We start from the raw sequence: 13044 nt of genomic DNA, 5'->3' as shown, positions 1-13044 counted from the left end.
GTTCCGACCCATAGCGACCCTGTATAGGGTTTCCGAGGAGCAGCTGGTGAGCTTGAACCACCGACCTTGCAGTTCAGCGCACTAACCCCCAGCGCCACACCAGGACACATAATCCTCTGGTGGGTGTCTGCCAAGCGCATAAAAAAGGTAAGGTATAGTTATCAGTTTTATTGTTCAGCGTTCCCTAATCGCTGTCTCCAGTGGTCTGAAAACTTAGATGAAAGCTATAAGGCTACAGTAATTAACCACTGCAACAACAGATTTGTTAGACAGTAAAGCTGTGTGTTTTAGGGTTACAAGCAGGTTTGATTTCTAATATGCACTCCAGCTAACACATTCTCCCTGGACAATGAAATCATATGTAATTATTGTGTAAGGTATTAATTTCAATGTCAGATTTTTAATTGGTTTTCCTTACCCCCTCCCCCCCCCCCAAATGCTTTGTCAAATGAGGTACTGACTCAGGTGCATGTGTAACCCTGATTTCTTTGGAATCTGTGCAGTGTTGTATTTCCAAAAGTATTTACTGTGCAGTCCCAAGCTCTGGGCTGAGTGTCATCTGGGGTGTTTTCTTGAGCTACCCCTTTCTCTGCTTTTTGCCAATTACGTGCCACTTTGTCTGGGTGCTGTGACTGCTTTCTTCTGAGAGGGAAATTCCTTTTTCATCAGTATGGGTGCACTGTTTTCACACACTGCAAGTACTGTTGTTGCTGTGTGTGTCAGTCATCCTATTAGGGCCAGTTTCAGACGAGTAGGGCTGACGAACTGGCTGCGGATTGGCTGGCCGCCGCTGGGAGGGATTTGTCGGAAGGAAGGGCTGCAGCTTACAGCAACAGAGTTTAGACTGTCTTTGCTTCATCATCTGAAGGCAAAAATTTCCAGATACGGCAGACGGCTCTCCGAGTACAATAAACAGGGAATGAGAACTATTTACACGGACATGTTTTCTTCATAAAGCAGTGAGAAACCTCGACCACTCGATTCTGCCAGATGTTCCTGAGGTTACTGTAAGTGGGAAGGACAGACAGAGCTAAACAAGGTAGGCGAATCAACCCCCCCTCCTTTTTTTTTTTTTTTTTAATGTTTAAAGAGTTTACTGCAGTTTGCTGCATTCCATGTGTGTAGCTTAAGGAAGCCAGGGAAACCGGGTTCCACTAATTCAAATGTAGTACTTGCAGGAGACCCTGGAGTTTTACATAACATTCTGATTTGAGAAAAAAAGATATGGCCAAGCTGGAATCCAAAACGCCTGTCTGGGGTGAGGCATAAAATCGAGTTCTTATGCAAATAATAGATCCATATATTATTTTTAAAAAGATTCATTTGAAGTATTGGGAGCATTCTTATTTTCCTGTTATAGAAAATTGCCATCTGCCATAATTAGCCCCCCAGGTAGATAAAGTTTACAGTGTTCTTATTTTTTGAAAACAGAACTAGAATTAAGAAAAAAATAAATAAACATTATGGGAAATAGCCATCATTGAATGTTTGGTCCAAACAAAAATATGTCTATTTATTAGAAATTAGGGACTTACCAATGGCTCGACAATGCTAGACCTTTAATTGAGTTTCAAAAGCATATTTTTAACAACCTAGCAAGACGTAGCTTTCTGGCAAGTTTTCGATACTGTAGTTCAATGTTTACATTTTTTTTTTTTTTTCCTGGCATGTCTGAGTCTTTGTTTCTCCCTTAAAAGTGGAACCATTATATTCAAAAGTAAAGCTGGGTTAATAATGCTTACTGCAATTATCTGATCTTTATGCATTTTTAATGAGAACACACAGCCAGCAGAATAATTTAATGAGGGCAGACTAGCTTTAAAGCCGTGTTTTCACTATGCCGAACCGTATCAACTTTCTTGCCGAGAACCAGTGGTGAGAAATGATGGAGAAGATTTATTTTTAACACACTTGGCTCAGGAGAAGGAAAGGATATATTTGTTAAAGAATTCTTTCTGCCCTTTTCCGTTTTACATTTCTGCCAGGCATGAGGAAACTGTGCCTTTTTGTTAGGCCTTGGGAGCATGTGTTTACAATAAATGTGTAACATTTTTAGAATAGTTAGCAAGCAGTGGAGCAAAGGAAAGAAAAAAAAAATCCGACTTGCTTAACCACCACCACCATGGTGAATGCTCTTCAGAAAACATTACTGTCCCTTTAAAAGGCAAAGATTCAGTGGAAAGATATTTGTTAATTGGGTAATATGTGCATTCTGAGGACAATAATGTAAGAAAAAAAAAGGGGGGGGGGGAGAGACATTCTTGTAATCTTTCACTAAGAAGAAGTTTCTCTAGCCAGCCAGCCTGTTTTGTGAAGAGCAGTTGGAGTACTCATTTAAATAAGGGCAATGCCACGTAGATTCTTCTAGATCCACTGTTTTTACTTTCAAGGAGAAGTGCAGGACACTAACTTCTGACGTCATCTTCCAACTATTTCTGCTGTGTGCTTTATTATTCAGGCTCCTGGAGAGGAATATGTCTTTATGTCCTAGCTAGGAACATTCTATCTCCCAGTTAGCAAATCTTGAGTTATGTCTTCATATTTTAGCCTGTTTTTTTTTCCTAAACCCTAAATGGATCCCCTTTCACGAATAGCCTACCTTCTCATACCTGCCTGCCATCGGGCAGGTCAACACAGGTTTTCTGCAGGGTTTTGGCTGGGCTGGCAGAAAAGCAGAGAGAGGCTGGGAGCAGAGAAGGGCTTCTCTCTCTGGCCCACCTTCCCCTTGGTGCCGCAACCCAACACTGTCCCTTCTGTGGACAGTCCCCGTGGCCCCATTCCCAGTTCCACCAGAGCCATTATTTAGGAGGCAGGCGATGGCACCAAGTTCATGGCTGGTTGTGATGGAGGTAGCAGCTGCTTTCATGCAAAAAGCAGCAGTTGCCACCACCAGATGGGCCAAAGGAAGTGATGTGCAGTATTGCAGGCTGAGTGGCCATCTTGGTCAGAGATCAGGGCAAAGGTTAGTTTGTAATAAGGAGCCTTTGAAGAAAGAATTTGGATTAGAACAGTTGAAGTGCTGTGGTGTTCTCTGTGGTAGTTTATATCTTCTGCCTAACTACTTGTGTCATCTTGAGCAAGCACCCATCTCAATTTTCTGACTCTTAGTAGAACTGAATAATAGTTACTTCACTTTGCTTCATAATTCTAACATTTTGAGAGAATTTGACCTTGTGTGCACCACACACACACACACACACACACACACACAAGTTGTTTGTCTCTTGGTACTAAGAGCTATTTTAAGTACAAAGGGATAAAACCTTGGTATTATTTGAACCTCTAGGCAAATGCCTTACGGTGGTAAAATATAGAGTCAAATACACAAAACTCTTCATGTTTGTGTACGTTTTCTAGGGATATTTATTTTTAGACCAACAAATACAATTCCCAAGGAAAACAAGAGCTTTTCTGTTTTCCATCTCTGTAGTCTCATATACCAGGAACTGTATACCAGGAACTGACTATTCCCGACATAGGCCTTGTGGTACCCAAAGCATTTCTAGCTGTTTTGCTTCTACTTTTATTTTACATTTGTGAATGCTGTGTGAATAAGAGTGATAACCAGAGAAAAAGAGAAAAAAATATGCCTGTGAAATATACTGGTTATGTAGCTTTACTGATTAACTGCCTGCCTTTCTCTCTTGCTGGTTGTTTTAATTTGCTGTTGCTATGGTGAAAACAAATCAATATCACATGGCTACCAGCCAGTTCTGCGCTCCAGGAGCGTCATAGAAATTCAAGATCAGGTACTGGAGATTCCAAACAAGGATCGGGAGAAGATTTAGATACTGAACTGAAAAGGATTCCTGGGAGGCTTCATCTCTGGTCTCCTGCACCCTCCCATGGGGAATAAGAGATGGAAAACAAAACATAGGATGGGTTTAGCGTTTCCAAAATGACAAGACATGCTAGCAACATAGACGCAGGTCGGTAAAATTACAAGATTTCTGAGTAACGACAATACAGGTTAACTGCAGGACTTGCTAACTGTGGAGAAGATACCCGGGTGAGAAGCAGGTACTAACGATTGTGTCAGGCAGAGAAACCTGGTAATTGGAGAAAGCCGGTGAGCAGGTGGGAGAGGGTTCTCCATGGAAAGAGAAAACCCAAGACAAAACCACTGCATTTTGAGTAGATTCCTACTCACAGTGATCTGAAGGGCAGACTAAAAAGTGCCCTATAGGGTTTCCAAAGCTGTAAGTCTACAGGAACAGCCAGCCACGTCTGTCTCCCATGGAGTGCTCAATGGATTTGAACTACTGATCTTTCTGTTAGCAGCTGAACACTTAACCATTGTGCTACCGGGGCCCTTCATGGAAACATGTTAAGTGCCAGTTTTGACTCTTAGAGACCCTGTATCATGTTTCCAATGAGCCGCTGGTGGGTTTGAACCACTGACCTTGTGGTTAGCAGTCCAGTGCTTATCCTAGAATGCCACACCAGGATATTGTTGTTTTTCAGTGCCATTGAGTTGGTACCGACTCGTAGCGACCTTGTATAGGGTTTCCTAGGAGCCACTGGTGGATTTGAATTGCCAACCTTGTGGTTAGCACACCACTACAGCATCACACCAGGAAAGATAGGGAGGTGTCTGGTGTCAGCAAGTTAACTAAGGAGTGAGAACTGTAGTTCAAAAGTCAAATCAGGTAAGTATAGCACCTAGAGAGCAAGACAGAGAATCTGCCTGAGGCCCAGTGGAAAGGCAGGGGTTTGAGAAGCAGAAGTTTCACAGCCTGGACTTTCTGGAATGTTCAGTGGAACCTGGTGGGCAAGGATGCCCGCTGCTTGTGCAGCGAGTCATTTGATATTTCAAGCTTTGATTTCTCTTAGAATGAGGCAGGAAGTATTGTCCAATTAGTTACATGTAGGGGTTTTTCTTAAGGTTTTTAATCAGCGCAGGGTTTTGATTTTTTTTTTCTCTCCTAGTTTTGTTTTTTGCATGTGCACATAGTATTCATAGTTAGGAGTCAAAGGAGACATGGTGGGTAGTGAAGCCTGCGTTGGACTAGGCCTTCCACTGTAAACGTCTTGGATAAGCATTGGCGTGGTCACCATGAGATTGGTAGTTCAAACTCACTAGCTATTCTTGGAAAGCCTATGCAGGGTCACTATGAGTCCGAAGCGACTTGCCGGCACTTAGCGACAATATCAAGTCCCTGTGGTCCTGGGGACCACAGGTGTGAAGAGTGGTTCTTATGTGAACCTGGCTGTGGGTGCTAGAGGAGGGGGCCCGATGGAAAGCTTGGGCCTGGTCTGCTTCTGTAAAGATGGCAGAAATGCTTAGTAATAAGTGGGTACAGCACTTTACCTTAGCGTTTTGACAAAGAAGGTATTGTCTAAGGGATGCCAGGTCAGTATCAATCAGTTCACAGTGTTGATTAAACATCTCTTGGCTTCACTGGCTTTGGCTTATTTGGTCTGTTCATCTAGTTAATTACCAATACCAGACTGTGTGTGTGTATGCAGAATATAGGGGAAATTAAAATAAAGGTAAATGAGGCAAAATGAGAATTTTCAAAGACCTTAATACTAATTTTATTGGCTAATATCTGTTTAGTATTGTTAACCTCAGATATTCATTTTAGGGTTGAGATAGTGTCCATGTGTGTAGGGACAAGAGGGCAGGGGAGAACGAGAGAAGGAATTCTTGAGTTTTAGATATGTACTTCCTTTACCTCTGTATATTTATCAGCATGAATACTGTTTAAGTAACTCAGAGATCTCAGCTGAGTAATGGACATAGGAGAATACAATGAAAATTCCAAAATATAAGGCTGTTGACAGCAATCCCCCAGCACTTCACCCCAAAAGCCTCAAACTTTAGTCAACAGCAAGAAACCGTAGACCCTGTTCCACATTTCTTAGCCACAGCATGCTTGCTGAAGGCCCTGACTCAATGACCACATGCTTGTTTCTCCAGCCAAGAAATCTGATTCCTGACGCTGGCGGACTACATTTTTTCCCAAATGTTTTTATCTTACAAGCGGATTTCTTTTCTTAATATCTATTTCTCCTTTTTAAAAAGCATTATGGTGTTTTTGTTTTTTGTTTTCATGTTGTGGTCTCTGTGTGCAGCTAAGCTGAAGGGTAAGCACTTGGTTTGGGGAGAGAGCTGGAAGAGGAGACTGAGCATGTAGCCAGGTTTAAAGGATTCTTTTCAAACATGCTCTTTGGCAGACAGAGAGCAGGCCCCATGCAGCAAAGCTGTAGGTATAGTGAGCTCCCTCGGTGGGAGAAGGGGAGGGGCTAGAAACACCATGGGAAAACGCCGAATGGTCCCTGTCCTAAATACTTTACATCCACAGGAGCTAGGAAAGAGATACTTAAAACAGATACTTAAAAACAAGGTAAGAATAGCAAAGCACACAAAAATCTTCAGAAAGACAATTAGCATATGTATACTTCCTTGAGCTTTCCAAAGGGCTTTCACACACACTCTGTCCATTAGCAGTTCAAATAGAGTAAAAACTGGGAGCCTAGAATTAGGACACTCTCTCAATGGTGCTTTAAGTTAGGAGACAAGATACAAACTGGATTTTAAAATGTTCTGGTCCTTTATTTACTTTTCTCAATGGTTAATGATGGGGGCTTTGAAGAAATGGAAAAACATGTAAAAAGGTTCCCCGGTGCATATACCAAATCACTACCTCCTGTCCCCAAATGCTGTCTTGGGTTGTGTGTGCTTGTGCCTTCATCCTAAATGTTGGGACCAAAAGACGGTACAAGTGCTGAAGTAGAGCAAGAAGAAAGATGAATTTTTGTTTGTTTTTCTAATTCCTCAAGTTGTAAAGTTAAATTATGGATTTTAGAGTGTTCTTCTCTCATAATACATAAAATGGAATGTTTCTTGCTGTTGTTGGTAAGTGCCATCAAGTCGGTCCCAACTCATCTTGACTCTGTCTGTATAGGGTTTCCGGGGAGCAACTGGTGGATTTGAACCGCCAGCATTGTGGTTCAAATCGACATAGCGATTGAGTGCTTTTCCACACCAGGACTCCAATGGAATATTCCACGGCCATAAAGAGAAATCGAGTTCTGATGCTGCCACATGTAGGAGCCCTAGAAACATGATGCTGAGTGCAATAAGTCAGCTCCAAAAGGGCAGCTATTGTATAATCCTGCTTCTCTGAAATGGCTAGAATAGAAGAATGCATAATATCTAAAGTTTTTTAGTGGTTAGGGGGGCTGACGGGAGGTGGGAAGATGGAGTTATTATTAGGGGAAACTGAGATTCTATTAAGCGTGATTGGGAAATGTGGAGCTAGACAATGATGGTTGCACGAAAGGATGAATAGAATAATTTCAATTAATTACACATGTGAAAAGGGTTGGAATGATAAAGACTTTTTCTGTGGATATATATGAGGGAGCTTCAAAAGGTTTGTGGGAATAGCCCATTATTTTTCAATTCCATTTTTTAAGCCCCTTGTGTACATACCTATCACAATAAAAAAGCTCAACGGGGTAATAAACCGCAGGATGGACAGTTTTAATGTGAGGACGAGAGACTCATTGGCTGTGAGCTCTTTTCTCGGACTGCTTAGAAGACATCAATGGCCAAAGCCAGTCACTAGTTTCGTGTCCTCGTCCAACCACATGGTAGCAGAGAAGGTTTGGCTGTGGGTAGATGACAGGGACTTGCTTCTGCAGCATGATATGCATTAATGGTTGCAAGTGGTCTGCATGCCTGGGAGAAACCAATGTCAACAATGAAACCAAAATTCAAAGTAATCTATTTACCATTGAGAGTGCCTCATTGCAAGATCTCTTAAACCTCCTGAAAGAGGGGAAGGAAATTAATATTTTACATGTGTTATATACATGTCTCATGTAATCTAGCTCCAGAGTGTTAATGCTGTCCCCATTTTGCCAGTAGGAGAGGCTCTTGAAAGCTTCAGTAGCTCACCCACATGTTGATCCCACAAGCACCACGTGGCATGGCCACTATTGAACCCTAGACTCATGAGGCCCCCAAAATCTGCAGATAGGCAGCAGTATGTTTTTGACTTAACAAATTAAAAATGTAAACACAGAATAAATTCATCTGCTGGAAGAGAGAAAAAAAAATCTCATGGCAGAGGTGGGAGGTTCATTCTTTTTTAAATCTGAGAACGTGCATTAAAATCTATAAATAGTAGATGGCGTAGTACTTGTGGTGGTGGTGGTTATGTGCTGTGGAGTCGGTCCCAGCTCATTGTGACCCTCGATGTTGTTGTTGTTGTTATGTGCTATGGAGTCGGTTCCAATTCATTGTGACCCTGTATAGAGTTTCCTAAACTGTAAATCTTTACAGGAGCAGAAAGCCTGATCTTTTTCCCACGGAGCAGCTCGTAGCTTTGAACTTCTGACCTTGAGATTAGCAGCCTGTCTAGTAACCATTACGCTACCAGAGTTTCTTGTAGTAGTAATAGAGGCTTCTTAATGTGCATATTCATTTCAGTTTTATATTTAATAGCTCTTTTAATACTTAAAAATCCTTTTTAATCGTCATATTATAAAACAATGGAGTTTGAGTGAAATTAAACAATATTCTAAATTTTCAGTAGCCACAAAGTGGAGGAGTTCATTCTCAAACCATAGGAACCTGTGTTTGTTTAATATAACAACCACACCAAAACCACATTCACTGCCATCAAGTCAGCGACCTTGTATAGGGTTTCTGAGGCTGTAAATCTTTGAGGGATCAGAAAGTGTCATCATTCTTCCATGGCATGGCTGGTGGGATGGAACTGCCAACCTTGTGGTTAGTAATCCGGATGCTTATTCTACAGCGCTGGTGGGGGCTCCTTTAATGAAGAAAAGCAGACTTTAAATGAAATTCAGGAGTTGTCTTGCATTAGATGCCAAGAAGAGTTGTGTAGAGCCCAACCCAAGCAATTTAATGGAAGACAGTAATGTTTTTAGTTATGGCCTTGAATAATTTAAAACAATAATAAAAATTTTTGGCATCCTAAATGTAAACTTCAATTAATCAACTAAAACATATTGATGAAGCATATGTTATATAAATAATTTTCTACTTGCAATTTTTAATACTCTGGGAGGTCAGAAAACACCAACTCCATTTGACGTGGAATAGTGGGTTACGGACTCGTGGAGGAAGAGCTACTTACTTTGCAACTGAATGAATGTGTTTGTCTAAATTCATGTTTCTAAAATGGAATGTGTACGCAAGCTGAGTCCAGGGGAAAATAATCCACTAAATTTGGAAAGGAAATTGTTGCACATACATCTTACTTATTATTTTGCTCATTCTTTTAAAATACCAATTTTCGTATATGTTTGATCATGTAGTTACTATATTAGCCTTCTTATACAAGTAGAACATTTGTAAATAAGAAGTAACCACACTCATTCTTCACTTATTGACATGAGTAGTTTCCATAAAACCAAGATGTTATTAGAAAACCAGCATTATGTAAAACTTCAGTGGCCAGAACACATGTTCCTTAGAACACATCATTTCAAAGGGGGCCCTTTGGGGGCGCTCATTCCCCTGCCGCCTCCATCTGCAGCTTGCTCCTCAATGTATCTGAAGTGGGACTGGTCGATTTAGGCCATTTCAAACCACATGCAGAGCCGACTGGTTCACAATTTGTAGCCAGGAGGGAGCCCGCCCTATTCCGACCCACTCATAGTTTCTGCTCTCCGCTGAAACACCCACCCACAAAGGCATGTGGAGGGGTTTAATTTCATTGCCTGTAATATTAAGCCCAATGTTTTATGAGGATCCAATTGTTACTGACAATAAGGATAGGGCTAGAGTTTAGAAAACGTGCAAGAAGGGGTACCAGTGGCCGGTAGATTTTGCAGTACTCTGGGCATGATGTGGGAAGAGCTAGATCAGCATTGCAGTGTCGGGGATACAGGAGAAAAGGACAAAGCTATAAAGCGTATTGGAGGAGAAATAATAGAAGCTAACAGGACCTTAGAAGAGCCAAAGTGACACTGATATTTCTAGCTGGACAGTTATCTATGTTACCTTAACCCAGTGGGGGGCAGCTGACAAATGGGATCAGTCAGTGGGAGTAAGGTTAGGGTTAGGGGAGGAAGGGCAAGAAAGATTGTTTACACTTGACAATGGTGCTTTTAGCGCATGATGGGATATCCAAGTGGAGCTATCCCATAGACATTTGACTACTTAGACACAGGCTAGAAATGTAGGCTTCAGAGAAACTGTTTTAAAACAACAGTTGAAAGTCACGAATGTTCATGACCTCGTGAAAGAAGGCAGCATAAATAGGAACAGGCAGATGACTAAGATGAACCTTGAGAGAGATAGCCAAGGGCCTCGAAGAGCTTAAGAGTTGCAACGAATCAGGAAAATGAATACCCACAAAGGAGAAAATATGGCAAAAAGAGGAAGGAAACAAGTCAAGAGTCAAAAACTAACTAACACTCTTAAACAAAACAAAACAACCAATACTCTTTAAAAACAACAACAACAACAAATAAAACAACCCAGCCCCTTCTAGTCTCTTGGTTCCATGAGAAAACAGTGTAGCTTCCTGAATTGTATTATCCTACTGTCTACAGTAAGGAGCTCTAGTAGCGTAATGGGTACGAATCGTGCTGTGAACCTTAAGATCAGCCGTTTGAAACTACCAGCTGTTCCGCGGGAGAAAGATGAGGCTTTCTGCTCCCGTAAAGATTTACAGCCTTGGAAACCCTGTACAGGGTCACTATGAGTCAGAGCCAACTCCACGACACACTGTCTATGGTGTGCTGTCTGGTTTGGGTGCTCACACATGGGTCCTCATGGAGGCCAAAATCGGTTCAGTGTCATATCTTGAGGCCCAGGACATTAGGTGTATATGGGAACCTGCAGAACTGTGCTTTCTATATGGATAGCTGACTTCTAAAAAGAGAAATATTCTCTAATTACCCAAAGAAAACATTGAAAACCAACTATTACCAAGAATCCTGAATCCCTATCTCAAAAGATACACTTTTGGATGTTACTGATTCAGACAGTAATTCCAGACCACTTGGAGATACTACTGACCACTGGCCCAGGGTATTCATTTTAAACTGGACTGAGCAGTTCTCCACCGAATCCAGACTTCAACAATATTCTGAGGAATATATACTTTCAAGATGAGAAAACACAGGACTCAAATTACACCAGTGTTGATCCCTTCTGACTAAAGGCCCAAAATGAGTTTATGTGCAAAGAGGCTCACTTAGGGATCGTATTAAAAATGCATGTTTTGATTCAGTAGGAATGGAAGGGACCCTGCGATTCTGCATCTCAAACCCCCAGATGATATGGGGCGCAGGTGCTCCTGTTGGTCCATGAACCATACTTTGTGTAGAGAATTTCTAGGGACTGCTCCGCTAACATACCTGTACATAATAGGATGGTCTTAAAGGAGCACTGGGTTAATGCTGAACTGCATGGTTATTCGAACAGCAAGGTCGGTGCTTCAAGCTCACCAGCTGCTCTTTGGAAACCCTATACAGTGTCGCTAAGAGTCAGAACCTATTCGACGGCACTTAATAACAACAACACTGTAGGGCTGGAGGCCAGGCACAATTTCCACAACCACAGCTGGCCTGTCAGACTGCCTGGGCTCAGAGTGGAGCTGAGATCGAATTCACTTGCCCCACCAGCCTTGCACTAATGCAGCTAGGACTTCAGCAGTTTCAGAGAAGCTTGCTCAGTTCTGTAAGTACAGGCAGACTGTTTCTGGGCAGGCTCCCCACGCCTGAGATGCCTGTTTTCTGTGGGTACAAACTCCCACCCATTTCCCAAAGGATTTGGTTTTAACCTTCAGGGAAGACTAGTATGTTGCTTTATGTGTCTGCTCCAGAGATACTTTTGTTTTCTAAGATATATGTGTTATAAATCAGCCTTCAATTCCTTTTTCCTAGACAGTGGCCACAACTGGAGCCAGAGAGTCTGATGTGTCTGTTTCAGTTCTCATACCCTTCCACTAATTAGTTCAGGGAACTTCCCCAACCCCTTGTTTCCCTAAGATACTGATAATGCCATAGTCTTCTTCTCTCCAAAGAATGCGGGAAGGATAGAGGGAGTGTTGTTGTTGTGAAGTGCCTTTGAGTCGATTCCAACCCATAGCAATCCTGTATAGGGTTTCCGAGGAGCGGCTGGTGAGCTTGAACCGCCAATCTTGTGATTAAAACCGACTTTGCAGGTCTGCTCATTAACCCACAGTACCACACCAGGACTCCAGAGGAAATATTTGTTGTTGTTAGGTGCCATTGAGTCGGTACTGACTCGTAGCGACCTTATACACAGCAGAATGAAACACTGTCTAATCCTGGGCCAACCTCACTACACTTGCTACTTTGAGTCCATCGATGCTGCCACTTGGCCAATCCATTTCACTGGGGGTCTTCCTCTTTTTCTCTGACCTTCCACCTTACCAAACATGATATCCTTCTCCAGAGACTGGTCCCTCCTAACAAAATGTCCGAAGTATGAGAGACGAAGTTTGGCCATCTTGGCCTCCAAGGAGCACTCTGACTGCACTTCTTCCAAAATGGATCTGTTGGTTCTTTTGGCAGCCCATGGCACTTTCAATATTCTCCTCCAACACCATAACTCAAAAGCATCAATTCTTCTACGGACTTCCTTATTCACCTTTTGCATGCATATGAGGTGATTGAAAATACAATGGCTTGGGTCAGGAGCACCTTAGTCTTCAAGCTGACATCTTTGCTCTTCAACATTTTAAAAAGTTTTGTGCAGCAGATTTGCCTAATGCAATAGTCGTTTGATTTCTTGACTGCTGCTTCCATGAGTGTTGATATTTGATCCAAGAAGAATGAATTCCTTGACAACTTCAGTCTTTTCTCTGTTGACAAGAATGTTGTTTATTGGTCCAGTGGTGAGGATTTTTGTTTTCTTGACATTGAGATGTAATCCATAGGGAAGGCTGTGCTCTTTGATCTTCATCAGTAAATGTTTTAAGTCCTCTTCACTTTCAGCAAGCAAGGTTGCATCATCTGCATATCACAGGTTGTTAATGAATTTTCCTCCTATCCTGATGCCACGTTTTTCTTTATATAAACTAGCTT

General features: G+C 42.0%; 1 protein-coding gene across 3 annotated transcripts in view; it reads left to right on the top strand.

Moving 5' to 3' along the window:
* Positions 1-804: 804 nt before the first annotated feature.
* Positions 805-13044, top strand: part of MBNL2 (muscleblind-like splicing regulator 2) — a 230877-nt gene continuing 218637 nt past the window's right edge. For 2 of the 3 annotated variants that reach the window (XM_006831993.1, XM_006831992.1), the window contains exon 1: positions 805-1039. The gene's annotated coding sequence lies outside the window, so the exon portion shown is untranslated. The remainder of the gene's footprint in view (positions 1040-13044) is intronic. The other variant, XM_006831991.1, reaches the window with a different exon arrangement.

The sequence above is a fragment of the Chrysochloris asiatica genome, unplaced genomic scaffold (genome assembly GCF_000296735.1).
Source record: "Chrysochloris asiatica unplaced genomic scaffold, ChrAsi1.0 scaffold00005, whole genome shotgun sequence".
Classification (NCBI taxonomy): Eukaryota; Metazoa; Chordata; class Mammalia; order Afrosoricida; family Chrysochloridae; genus Chrysochloris; species Chrysochloris asiatica.
Note: the sequence above shows the minus strand (reverse complement) of the source record. Positions and strands in the feature narration are given on the sequence as shown.